This window comes from Ipomoea triloba, chromosome 11 (assembly GCF_003576645.1).
Source record: "Ipomoea triloba cultivar NCNSP0323 chromosome 11, ASM357664v1".
In the NCBI taxonomy this organism is placed as follows: domain Eukaryota; kingdom Viridiplantae; phylum Streptophyta; class Magnoliopsida; order Solanales; family Convolvulaceae; genus Ipomoea; species Ipomoea triloba.
The window spans coordinates 9,313,285-9,327,019 of record NC_044926.1 but is presented as its reverse complement, the minus strand read 5'-3'; the positions used below and the strand labels follow the sequence as shown (position 1 = coordinate 9,327,019).

At 37.2% G+C, this 13,735-nt stretch overlaps 1 long non-coding RNA gene across 1 annotated transcript; it reads right to left on the bottom strand.

Moving 5' to 3' along the window:
- Positions 1-12,906: 12,906 nt before the first annotated feature.
- LOC115997619 lies at positions 12,907-13,735 on the bottom strand. Its single transcript, XR_004093762.1, has 2 exons — positions 13,557-13,735; positions 12,907-13,111 (listed from the first exon to the last, which is right to left on the bottom strand). It is a non-coding gene; the product is annotated as an uncharacterized LOC115997619 (long non-coding RNA).

Genomic DNA, 13,735 nt, shown 5'->3' with positions numbered 1-13,735 from the left:
ATGATATAGGGTCACAATTTGCAAAGAGAGCAAACTGAACAATCTCTTCATCAGTCAAGTCATTATCATTACCCAAAACATAATCTTCCAAACGAGCTGGTAAGTGACGCTCGCGTTGAGATCTCCGAACTGATGACTCTGGCTGTAAAGAAGATTGAACATTATCTGAAACCAATTGCTCATTATCAGGAATAATGGGAACAACAACTGACCTTTCTTCTTTAGTTGACCAATCCCATGCACCATATTCATCAAAAGTGACATCACGACTTATAACAACCTTTTGAGTTTCAGGATTATACAATTTATAAGCCTTTGAAATGTCACTATAACCAATAAAAATACACTTCTCACATTTATCGTCCAACTTCTTTCTCAACTGATCTGGCACATGTGCATATGCCAAACATCCAAAAACCTTGAGATGTCTGATAGATGGTTTACTCCCACTCCAAGCTTCCTCAGGTGTCTTATCACGAACACTTTTAGTTGGACACCTATTCAACACATGAACAGCACAAGCAACAGCTTCTGCCCAAAAAGGTTTAGGCAGATTTTTAGATTTCATCATGCATCTTACCATGTCCATGATAGACCTATTTTTCCTCTCAGCCACTCCATTTTGTTGTGGAGTGTACCTAGCTGTCATCTGATGCTGAATACCATTTTTCTTTAAAAATTCATCACAAGCAATATATTCTGTACCTCTATCAGTTCTCAAAATCTTAATCTTATAACCACTTTGTTTTTCAACAAAAACCTTAAATTGTTGAAAAACATCACATGCATCTGACTTCTGTTTCAGAAAATAAACCCATGTTTTTCTACTGAAATCATCAATGAAGGTAACAAAGTACTTACAACCTCCATTTGAAGGAACTTCCAATGAACACAGATCTGAGTGAACAATCTCCAACTGCTTTGTCGCTCTTTTAGACTTGCCTACAGGAAAAGGTTCTCTATGCTTCTTCCCAATCAAACAACTCTCACAAATTTTGTCAGGAACATTAATAATCGGCAAATCAGAAACAAGTTTCTTTCTTGCTAAATAATTTAATCCGGAGAAATGAAAATGCCCAAACCGCATATGCCACAACCAATTATCATCACGGATTTCAGAATTAAAGCAAGTAAGAAGTGCATGGTTGATTTTTAAAGGAAATAGTCGATTTTGAGACATATTTACCTTTGCAATCAAAACTCCCTTGGCATCAACAATGGTACAACACCCTCCAGTGATATTTATTTTATATCCCTTTTCTGACAACTGTCCCATACTCAACAAATTTTGGTGTAATGCAGGAACATAGAAAACATCGGATATAAAATTGTGAGTACCATCCTTCAATTGAATAGAGATTTTACCTTTTCCCAAAATTGGCACTTTTGACTTATTTCCAAATGTCACCTCAGATCGTATTGATTCATCCAACTCTGAAAACAATTCTTTCTTCCCACACATATGATTACTACATCCAGTATCCAAGAACCATATGTTTTCATCTGCAGACAATCTGTTACTGACCAAAAATAAGGTTTCAGATTCAGTAGAACTCTCACCAGATTTTTCAGCAACATTTGCTTGATTTTCATGACCATCCTCTTTATACCAGCAATCTGCAATTTTGTGTCCATATTTGCCGCAATTGTAGCAATTAAATGGAAATTTACCTTGCTTGGTATTATTACCTCCACCTCTTCCTTGATTGAAGTTACCTCGTCCCCTTCCTTGATTTGAGTTACCACGTCCTCTTCCTCTGAATCCTCCTCTACCTCTTCCACGACCTCTACCAGCTCCTCCACCTCTTTGATTAGAGCTAGTCATATTAAAGGTGACTTGACTCTTCAAAGCTTCTTCTGCTAGTGGTTCTGATTTTGACGCAATCCTTTCAATATGACTTTCGATCATACCTTTTAACTCAGCAATTGACAAGTCCTCGGTATCGTGTGACTCTGTTATTGAAGCCACCACATGGTCATACTTCATCGGCATCGTTCGTAGAACTTTTTCAACCACTGCACCATCCTCAATTGTGTCTCCGTATAACCTCATCTTATTTACAAGATCAATAAGACGAGAGAAATACATATCTACGGTTTCTGTAGAGGCCATCTCACAACGATCATACAACCTTCTCAACGTCTGCAGCTTGGACTTCTATGACCGGTCGACTCCTTTGTTTGACACCTTTAAGATGTCCCAAGCTTCTTTTGCTGTTTGAGCACGAGCTAGTTGCCCAAAAATGGAGTAATGGACACCTTGATGAATTTGTCCCAACGCCAATTGATCTCGCCGTGTAGCAGCTGCATCAGCTCCTTCTGGTAGACCGGGATCAACATAGCTCCAAAGATTTTGAGCTTTCAAATGTGTGGTCATCATAATTTGCCAATAATTGTAATCGAGCTTCCCGTCTAATTTAGGACCCGACCATACAATATTGAAATTATTGGCCATATTTCACTAGAAAAAATATCTCAGGGTTGGAAGGTTGATAGGCTCTGATACCAAATGTAAGATATATTTAATATAAATATATCTATAGTAATTGAGAGGAATTAAAGAGAAGGATTATGGATGGAAATGAATTTATTTCTATTTGCTTCTGTACGTACACTCACACACAGACCACACTTTTTTTTATTGACAAAGAAATGTTTTGCTTTTCATTATTTCTCCACACCACACCTACAACCCTTCGGTAATACAACATATATATATATATACATATACTAGCAAACAAAGATGACAATAATTAATTCACACATCAAAGACCACTAATCCATGTTTGATGCTTTGTGCCCCACATCCCTTAAAACATTCCATGATTTAAGCTTTCATGTTTTAAGGGATATATCAACTCCATACATCCATGTTTTCAGGGATTATGATCCACTTGGTTTAATAATAATAATAATAATATCATAACATTCCCCTCTACAGTGCTATGATCAGTATTTGTTCAAAAGCTTGCACAAGGCAGCTGAAGAAAGAGGGCACTTATTTTGGGCAGGAGGACCTGATAATGTAGGTTCCTATAATTCCAGGCCACATGAAACTGGCCTGGTTTCTTCTGTGATGGTGGTGACTATGATGGATATTATGGTAGATTTTTCGTACTCCCAGATTTTTGGATGACCATGTTGATAGGGTGCTTTATCTGGCCAATTAGTTACGTTTTTTAAGGGTGCTATAACGAACTAGTGTTCCTTGTGGTTCAGAAAAGTCATTAGACCACAAGTGTCCTCTAGTGACCCTTGTTGTGGTTCAGAGAAGCCATCAAACTACATGTACCCTCTAGTTAGGTACCTTTGTTTTGGTTCAGAAAAGTCATCATCTTAGGGGCACCCTCCACTTACCTTTGTTATAATATATCCATAAAAGGCATAAGATCATACGTACTATCCAGTTACCTTTGTTGTTGTTCAAAAAATGCGTCAGACCATAAGAACCCTCCAGCTACCTTTGGTTGTGGTTCATGAAACAAAAAACATCAAACTATAGGTACCCTTGATCGAGTAATATTATGTTGTTTGGTGCATGGTTTGTGCAGTGGGTGTGCATGGTTTGTGTTTGCAATATTACGGATTAAATATTATATGGTTGAGTACTTGAGTTTTTTTTTTTTTTTTGAAAACGTTGAGTACTTGAGTTTGTTTGTTATATTTGTGTTATAATTGTTATATTTTCTAAAATAATGTTCAGGATATTTACAAACACTTGGGGAAGATGTCTGATGATGGTGTGAGTGAAGGACAGTTCTATCAAGTACTACGTACTTCTCATGAACTGGATGCAATTCGGAAGGTAATTTTCTTTTGGTTTTTTTTTTTTAAATTAAAATTTATTTACCATTCTCTATTTTCTAAACACTAAAGTATAATTTCAGACATGCAACTCATTGAAACTTAATTGATTATATTACAAGCCTCCAGTTACCTTTGCTGTGGTTCAGAAATGTTACCACACAAGACTTTTGGCCGAACGATAATAATGAAATCAAAGGTTTGGATAGGAGCGGTAACATCTTTCCAGGTACAAAAATTAGTTCCAATCTAGCTAGTTTGTTGTACTTTCCTATCCAATTACTATTCTTGTTTGGTTCAAGGTTTGTGCTACGTGGGTTTCTCTTTGGTGCATGGTTTGTGCTTTTTTCTTTTTTCTTAGTTGCCCAAATGTATCCCTCCAGCCGATAGCTAGAACACTAATCCTACATCCAACGGCCAGCACACTAAGTGATAGGGGATTGGCCAAATGGTTTGCTCCATTCACATGGGTTGGGATCCAACCCCAACTTTGCCTAAAGGACGAGATGTTGAACCACCCCGTCAACCATGTTGGTTGCCAACGGGGTGCATGGTTTGTGCTGGTCGCTCATATCTCATTCTTTTTCATTTCTTTTCTTTTGTGGCTAGCAAATGATACTTTCACGATTTTCACTATAAAATTATGTGGTAATTTGTACGAAAAAACACGAGGAACATCGTAGTTGTGAAGAGAAGGAATTCCGATCCTCGTCCAACAGGATAATGTAACCGTTCTTATGGATAGTGCTGGCCTGCTGCTCCGGTGTCGGCCTTATATTAGACTCGAAATGGTGCTCCTCGTCCGACATGCAATGCATGTTTTCATCCGTGGATTAGCGTCGAGAAAACGGAGAGATTTGGGGTGAGGGGACGATCAGATAGACTATAATTTACTATTCTGTTCATGGGTTGATGGATGCATGTCTATTATCTTTTGTTGGATGAAATTTTGAGTTTTCGTATTTTGAATTACTCCGATCCTATTAGTATGTGCAAGTCATGTGCATGTGCATGGGTTAATAACAAGGCCTTTTTTTTTTACATTGATTTGAGCCGTTGATCTAGATTTGATCAATGGCTCAGATCTAACTTTATCTTTCACTTGAGAAATCCTTCGTGTCAAACTAGCCCCTATATAGATTATATATAAATCCTGAAAACCAAGTCGTTTTGGGGCTGTTTAATTTTTGGCAATGGGGACCGCAGCTCCGCCCCTGTAACGAACCAAACATGAAGGAACAGAGCTTGTTTGTGTTTGTTTGTTAAAGATTTTTGGAGTGTTCGTACTTGTTTTTTAAGGTATTTAAAAATATGGTCCGCTTTCGTTTGTTAAGGGTTCATTAATATTTGTTAAAGTTTGCGATCATGCTCGTTAACGTTTGCGAATACGTTCGCAAATATGTTCGTTCATGAGCTCTTATCAAACAAGCCTCTGTTGTGTTTGCGATCATGCTCGTTAATGCTTGTCTGTGTTTGTTTATTTATTTATTTATTTTTCATATTATGGTTGCAACATTCCCTCTCTTTGTTGTCGTTCAGAAAAGGCATAGGTACCCTCGAATTACCTTTGTTGTGGTTCAAAAAAGACATCCGACGATAGGTACCCTCAAGTTACTTTTATTTGTTGTGGTTCAGAAAAGGTATCATACCATAGGTACCCTCGAACTACCTTTGGTTGTGGTTCAGGAAACAAAAAACATCAAACTATAGGCACCCTTGAGTAATATTATGTTGTTTGGTGCATGGTTTGTGCAGTGGGTGTGCATGGTTTGTGTTTGCAATATATTACGGATTAGATATTATATGGTTGAGTACTTGAGCTTGTTTGTTATATTTGTGTTATAATTTTTATATTTTCTAAAATAATGTTTCAGGATATTTACAAACACTTGGGGAAGATGTCTGATGATGGTGTGAGTGAAGGACAGTTCTATCAAGTACTACGTACTTTTCAAGAACTAGATGCAATTAGGAAGGTAATTTTCTTTTGTTTTTTTTTTTAAAATTAAAATTTATTTACCATTCTCTATTTTCTAAACACTAATAAAATATAATTTCAGACATGCAAGTCATTGAAGCTTAATTGATTACAAGCCTCCAGTTACCTTTGTCGTTGTGGTTCAGAAAAGTTACCACACAAGACTTTTGACCGATGGATAACCACTGAATCAAAGGTTTGGATAGGAGTGGTAACATCTTTCCAGGTACAAAAATTAGTTCCAATCTAGCTAGTTTGTTGTACTTTCCTATCCAATTACTATTCTTGTTTGGTCCAAGGTTTGTGCTACGTGGGTTTCTCTTTGGTGCATGGTTTGTGCTTTTTTCTTTTTTCTTAGTTGCCCAAAGGTATCCCTTCGGCCGATAGCCAGAAGACTAATCCTGCATCCCAACGGTCAGCACACTAAGTGATAGGGGATTGGCCAAATGGTTTGCTCCATTCACATGGGTGCCAACGAGTTGCATGGTTTGTGCTGGTCGCTCATATCTCATTCTTTTTCATTTCTTTCCTTTTGTGGCGAGCAAATGATACTTTCACGATTTTCACTATAAAGTTATGTGGTAATTTGTATGAAAAACATAAGGAACAACATAGTTGTGAAGAGAAGGACTCCGATCCTTCGTCCGACATGATAATGTAACCGTTCTTGCGGATAGTACTGGCCTGCTAAGGTTAGGTCTTGGAAGCTCTGGGGTCGACCTTATATTAGACTCGAAATGGTGCTCCTCGACCGACATGCAATGCATGTTTTCCGAGCTTAAATCCGAGGATTAGCGTAGAGAAAACGGAGAGATTAGGGATGAGGGGACGATCAGATAGACTATAATTTACTATTCTGTTCATGGGTTGATGGATGAATGTCTATTATCTTTTGTTGCATGAAATTTTGAGTTTTCATATTTTGAATTACTCCGATCCTATATTAGTATGTGCAACTCATGTGCAGGTAGGGATGACAATGGGTCGGGTGTGGGTCGGGGAGGGTACATCCATCATCCGATGGACTTCCTATTTTCTCCACCCACCTCCACCCCTACATCGGGTGGACTTTTTCAAAACCCACCTCCACCCCACCGGATGCTGATGCGGATGCCACTACGGGTACCTACCACTTATCATCTTATTAATTTTTTCAAAAAAAATAATATTTAAATTACTTACACATAATAAAATAAAAAAAATTATTAGTTATACTAAAAAATAATAATAAAAATATCCAAATATAATAACTAAATTGTTAATTTTTAAAAATAAACTTTTTTTGAGTACTACTGACTCAATTACAATGTAGTATCTATTCATAAACTACTTTCTCAACCTACTGAAGCACAAAGAGTCAGCATCGCCTTCACTGAGGCTCGAACTTGCCCCCTCCAACATGGGGTGCAACCAAATGCCACTACCGGATATAAACTTAGTAGTTTAAATATAAAAAATAGTAAAAAGTTATCAAAAAGTTATAGAAACTTTTATAATAAACCAGTACTTATTTTACTATTGTATATATACTTACACACACATGGTGGATCGGGTGGGGTTCTAGGAGGGTTTTGTACATAGAACTCGAATCCAACATAACCCGACCCACTGCAAGTTTACTTTTTTAAGACCCACCCCGATCCACCACCCACTATCACCCAAAAACCCCGACCCATGCGGGGTGGATTCGGGTGGATATCCATGGGACGGATTGAAATTGTAATCCCTATGTGCATGTGCATCCAGGGTTTTTAACAACTTAATCTTGAAAAACATTTTGGGCAAAATTATAACAAATGACAAGAAAAATAAGTTTTAATGTAAGGTGAAAACATAAACATTTTGGCACTTATCAAAATTACAGGTTCCCTCCAATTACCTTTGTTGTGGTTCAGAAAAGTCATCATCTCAAGGGGCACCCTCTAGTAACCTTAGTTGTACTCCAAAGGCATAAGATCATAGGCATTGTACCATCGAGTTACCTTTGTTGTTGTTTAGAAAAGGCGTCAGACCATAAAAACCATCCAGTTACCTTTGTTGTGATTCAGAAAAGTCACCATCTCACGGGTACGCTCTAGTTACCTTTGTTGTAGTTTAGAAAAGACATCAGACCACAGGTACCCTCAAGTTACCTTTGTTATTGTTCAGAAAAAAGGCATCAGGCCATAACTATGCTCAAGGTACCTTTATTGTCATTCAAAAACGGCATAGGTACCCTTGAGTTACGTTTGTTGTCATTCAGAAAAGACATAGGTACCCTCGAGTTACTTTTGTTGTGGTTCAGAAAAGGCATCTGACGATAGGAACCCTCGAGTTGCCTTTGTTGTGGTTTAGAAAATGTATCATACCATAGATACTCTCGAGTTATCTTTGTTGTGGTTCACGAAACAAAAAACATTACGTACCCTTTGAGTAATATTATGTTGTTTGGTGCATGGTTTGTGCAGTGGGTAGGGTGTGCATGGTTTGTGTTTGCAATATTACGGATTAAATATTATAATGTTGAGTACTTGATCGAGTTTCTTTGTTATATTTGTGCTATAATTGTTATATTTTCTAAAATAATGTTTTAGGATATTTACAAACACTTGGGAAAGATGTCAGATGATGGTGTGAGCTCTGGACAGTTCTATCAAGTACTTTTTTCATGAACTAGATGCAATTCGGAAGGTAATTTTGTTTTATTTTTAAATTCTTTTTACCATTCTCTATTTTCTAACACTAAAATATAATTTCAGACCTGCAAGTCTGCAACTCATTGAAGCTTGATTACAAGCCTCCAGTTATCTTTCTTGTGGTTCAGAAACATTATCACAACATCATCAGACATCTTTCATGAACAGAGGCTAAACCTTTGCTTATTGCACACAAGAAGTCCACTCACTTTAAGAGGTTATTCCACACTAGGGCCTGTGATACTTTGATCCCTGACCTTTTTTTTTCAAACTTTACCATTGTGACCAACTGAGCTATCCATGCAGGTAATATTCTTAAATCTTGTTTGGTGCAAGGTTTGTGCTACGTACGAGCAGTGAGTTTCTCTTTGGTGCAAGGTTTGTGCTAGTCACTCATATCTCATGAACAGATACTTTCATGATTTTCACTATAAATTTGTGTGGTAATTTGTACGAAAAACATGAGGAACATCATAGTTGTGAGGGGAAGAAACTCTGATCCTCGTCCGACATGATAATGTAACCGTTCTTACGGATAGTACCGGCCTGATGAGGTTAGGTCTTGGAAGCTCCGGCGGTCCTTATATTAGACTCGAAATGGTGCTCCTCGTCTGACATGCAATGCATGTTTTCTGAGCTTCAATCCGAGGATTGGTTTAGAGAAAACTGAGAGATTAGGGGTGAGGGGACGATCAGATAGACTTAATTTACTATTCTTTTCATGGGATGGATGCATGTCTATCTTTTGTTGCATGAAATTTGAGTTTTCATATTTTGAATTACTCCGATTCGTATAGTATGTGCAGGTCATGTGCATATGCATCTAGGATTGTTATCGAACCAGGCGCAGATCCAGAACCTTAATTGCTTTTAAGTTTTAATTAATTCACCAAGTCTTTAAGTTAAAAAAAAAAAAAAAAAAAAAAAAAAAAAAAGCAGAAGTGCACATGGAAAATTAGGGAAATTAGTGAGAAAACAAAAGTAGGGAAATTAAGGCAAAATTCGTAAAAACAAAATTTGGAAAATTAGGGCAAAAACATGATAAGATTTGCTAGATAAGCTTAAAACTCAAAACTTAAGGTCAAACAATTGAACAAATTAAGATTTATAGATAAAATCAACGAACTACGTACGTACCTGATTACCTGAGGCCGGAGGGTGAAAACGGAGCTAGCGACGGTTGAAGACGGAGTTGGGCAATTAGTGACCAGGCAACGGTTAAAGCTTGAAGATGAAGCTGGCGAGTTAGCGACGACGGGTGTTTGGTGGAAACTGGCGAGGCAGAGGATAGAGCGACAGTTTAGTGGTGCGTGGTTTCTGTTCTTAAGGTGTGTGGTTTTTGTACTATGTACTTAAGGTGTGTCAGTTGTTGAAACTTATGGTGAGTCGGTCTAAAGCTTTAGGTGCGTAATTTTCCTTCTTAAAAGGTGCATTGTTGTTTTCTTAAAGTGCTTGATTTTCAACCCAATGGGATAGCTCAAGTGGCAAGTGAGCTCTCTTTATGGGAAAAAATTTCGGGAGAACTGGAGTTCAATTCCTATTAGTGATGATCCTCCCCGGGCTAGCTTCTCCAAGAATCTACCAAAAAAAAGTGCTTGGTTTTCCTCCGTACGGTTTTTTTTTTTTTTTTTTTTTTTTTTTTTTTTGCAGTCCCAAAACACAACCACTATCATTTTTCAATCATGTTTCATAAGCAATCAATTAATGATCGAACATTGCCAAAGTAAGATTTTTGTGTTTGTTTGTTAAGATTTTTGAATTGGCCGGAGTGTTCGTGTTTGTTTGTTAAGGTGCTTAAATATCTTGTTTAAGTTCGTTTGTTAAGCGTTCATTAGTGTTTGTTAACGTTTGAGAGCAGCTCTAGTTACCCTTGTGTGGTTCAGAATAGTCATCAAACACATGTAGCCCGGCCGCGTCGAGGAAGGCCGAAATCGGCCTCCTCCGCAGCCGGGCGCCTAGGACACCGACCGACTGTTTTTTTTTTTTTTTAATATATATAGATTTTAAATCTTAAACATTTAAACTATTAATGTTATACTGTATTAACTAATACTCTAATAGTCTAATAAATAATAACTAATAAGTAATAACTTAATAAAATAATAAGTAATAACTAGATTAAACTAATACGTAATGCACTAATAATTAATAAATAAAAACTAATAACTTAATAAGTATTAACTATTTAACTATTAAAGTGTAAAGAGTTACAATATTAAACACCTTACAATTATTAACACTTAAAATATTTTTTAAATTTTTTTTAAATTAAAAAAAAAAAAAAAAAAAAAAAAAAAAAAAAAACTAGGCTCCCGCCTAGGTGCCGATTCCGATTAATCGACGCCTAGCGATTTTTGCAACCTTGCATAAAAGGCATAAAATCACAGGTGCCCTCAAGTTACTTTCGTTGTTGTTCAAAAAAGGCATCAGACCATAGGTACCTCCAGTTACCTTTGTTGTAATTTAGAAATCATCCCAGGGATACCCTCCAATTATCTTTGTTCTAGTTCAGAAAAGGCCTTAGACCATAGGTACCCTCCAGTTACCTATGATTACGTTCAGAAAAGGTACCATGCCATAAATACCCTTGAATTACCTTTGTTGTCCTTCAGAAAAAGCATCAGACCATAGGTATCCTCGAATTACCTTTGTTGTGGTTCAGATCGAAAAGGAAATAGACCATAGCTATTCGTTTCCAATTACTATTCTTGTTTGGTGCAAGGTTTGTGCTACGTGTAGTGAGTTTCACTTTGGTGCATGGTTTGTGCTAGTCACTCATATCTCATTTTTTTTCATTTCTTTCCTTTTGTGGTAATTTATACGAAAAACATGAGGAACATCATAGAAGAAGGAACTCCGATCCCCGTCGGACATGATAATGTAACCGTTCTTACGGATAGTACCAGCCTACTGAGGTTAGGTCTTGGAAGCTCCAGCGTCGGCCTTATATTAGACTTGAAATGGTGCTCCTCATCTGTCATGCAATGCATGTTTTCATAGCTTCAATAACGGAGAGATTAGGAGTGAGGGGACGATCAGATAGACTTAATTTACTATTCTTTTCATGGGTTGATGGATGCATGTCTATCTTTTGTTGCATGAAATTTGAGTTTTCATATTTTGAGTTACTCCGATTCGTATAGTATGTGCAGGTCATGTGCATATGCATCTAGGGTTGTTAACGAACCGGGTGCAAATCTAGAACTTTAATCCCTAACATGTCTGAATCATACTTTTAAGTTTTAATAATTCTCCAAGTCTTTAAGTTTATTTAAAAAAAAAAAAAAAAGAAGCTCAAGTGCACAAATAAGATAATAAGATTTAGGGAAATTAGTGCGAAAACAAAAGTAAGAAAATTAAGGCAAAATTCGCAAAAACAAAATTTGGAAAATTAGGGCAAAAACAGAATAAGATTTGCTAGATAAGCTTAAAACTCAAAATTATAGATAAAATCAACGAACTACGTACCTGACTACCTGAGGCCGGAGGGTGAAAACGGAACTAGCGACGGTTGAAGACGGAGTTGGGCAGTTAGTGACCAGGCAACGGTTAAAAGCTTGAAGATGAAGCTGGCGAGTTAGCGACGGGTGTTTGGTGGAAATTGGCAAGGCAGAGGATAGAGCGACAGTTTCGTGGTGCGTGGTTTTTATTCTTAAGGTGCGTGATTTTTGTACTATGTGCTTAAGGTGTGTCAGTTGTTGAAACCTAAAGATGAGTCGATCTAAAGCTTTAGGTGCGTGATTTTCCTTCTTTAAGTTTTCTGACCTGTGTGCTTAAGGTGCGTTAAGGTGAGTGGTTTTCCTTCTTAAAAGGTGCATTGTTTTCTTTCTTAAAGTGCTTGGTTTTCCTCCGTAAGGTGCACCGTTTTTTTTTTAATTTTGCTTCTTTAATTGATGACGATGCCTTTTTTTTTTTTGCAGTCCCAAAACACAACCACTATCCTTTTTCAATCATGTTTCATCAGCAATCAGTTAATGAACATTGCCAAAGTAAGATTTTTGTGTTTGTTTGTTAAGATTTTTGGAGTATAGTGTTTGTGTTTGTTTGTTAAGGTGTTTGAAAATCTTGTTTAAGTTCGTTTGTTAAGCGTTCATTAGTGTTTGTTAATGTTTGTGAGCAGCTCTAGTTACCCTTGTTGTGGTTCAGAATAGTCATCAAACCACATGTACCCTCAAGTTACCTTTGTTGTAGTTCAGAACAGTCATCAGACCATAGGTACCCTCTAGTTACCTTTGTTGTGGTACAGTAATGGCATCAATCTTATTCTCTAGTTACCTTTGTTGTGATTCAGAAAAGTCATCATCCCACGGGTACATAAAAGGCATAAAATCATAGGTACCCTCAAGTTACTTTCGTTGTTGTTCAAAAAAGGCGGTCAAACCATAGGAACCTCCGGTCAGTGGCGGAGTCAGAAAATAAGTTGAGTGGGGGCGAAGAAGCAAACGTAAATGAATTTAAAATTGTTCAAAATATCAAATACGAATAACATTGTTCAATACAAAATATCAAATACGAATAACATTGTTCAAATACAAAATACATTATAAATAACAATACAAGATTTATGATGAACTACATGATAATATTCCTCTACGCTCTCTCATATTTTGAAACCATTGTAGAATTGCTTCATTTGAAACTTGATCAAAGATACCTTTCTCAATGAATTGACATTATATCAATTAAGTAAATACACATTGACAGAATAACACATATCAATTAAGTATTTAAGTATATCAATAAATACACATTAACAGAAATTACAGACAGAAACAGTAGATAGGCAATGAGCAATCAGTAATTAGCAATTTAGGAGCAAAATAATCCACAATTGTTACTTAATTAACAGTGCTAGACAGTATACAAACTCATAGTATGTGTTCATGTTCTTACTTAGCAGATTCCTAATTCAATTGTTAGCAACTTAGCACTAGCACTTGCAATTTAACTGACACCCACTGACCCACAGTAGACAGCATTCACAGCAAGACAACAACTAGTAATCTAATATCAATTATCAACTATCAATTGAATATGGGCAACTTCAAAATTAGGGAAATTAATAAAAACAAAAAATTAGGGCAATTGGGCAAACAAACCTGGTGGACTGGCCGACTGGTGGAGCCATGGAGCCGTGGGCGAGGGTGGCCGGGCGGAGGGTAGAGGCGGACAGTCGGTGACGGCGTGGCGCGGTGGTGCGGTGGCGATGTGAATCTGTGATGGACTGGTGAGTGGCGACACTGGCGAGGGCGAGACTGCGAGAGCCGAGAGCGAGAAT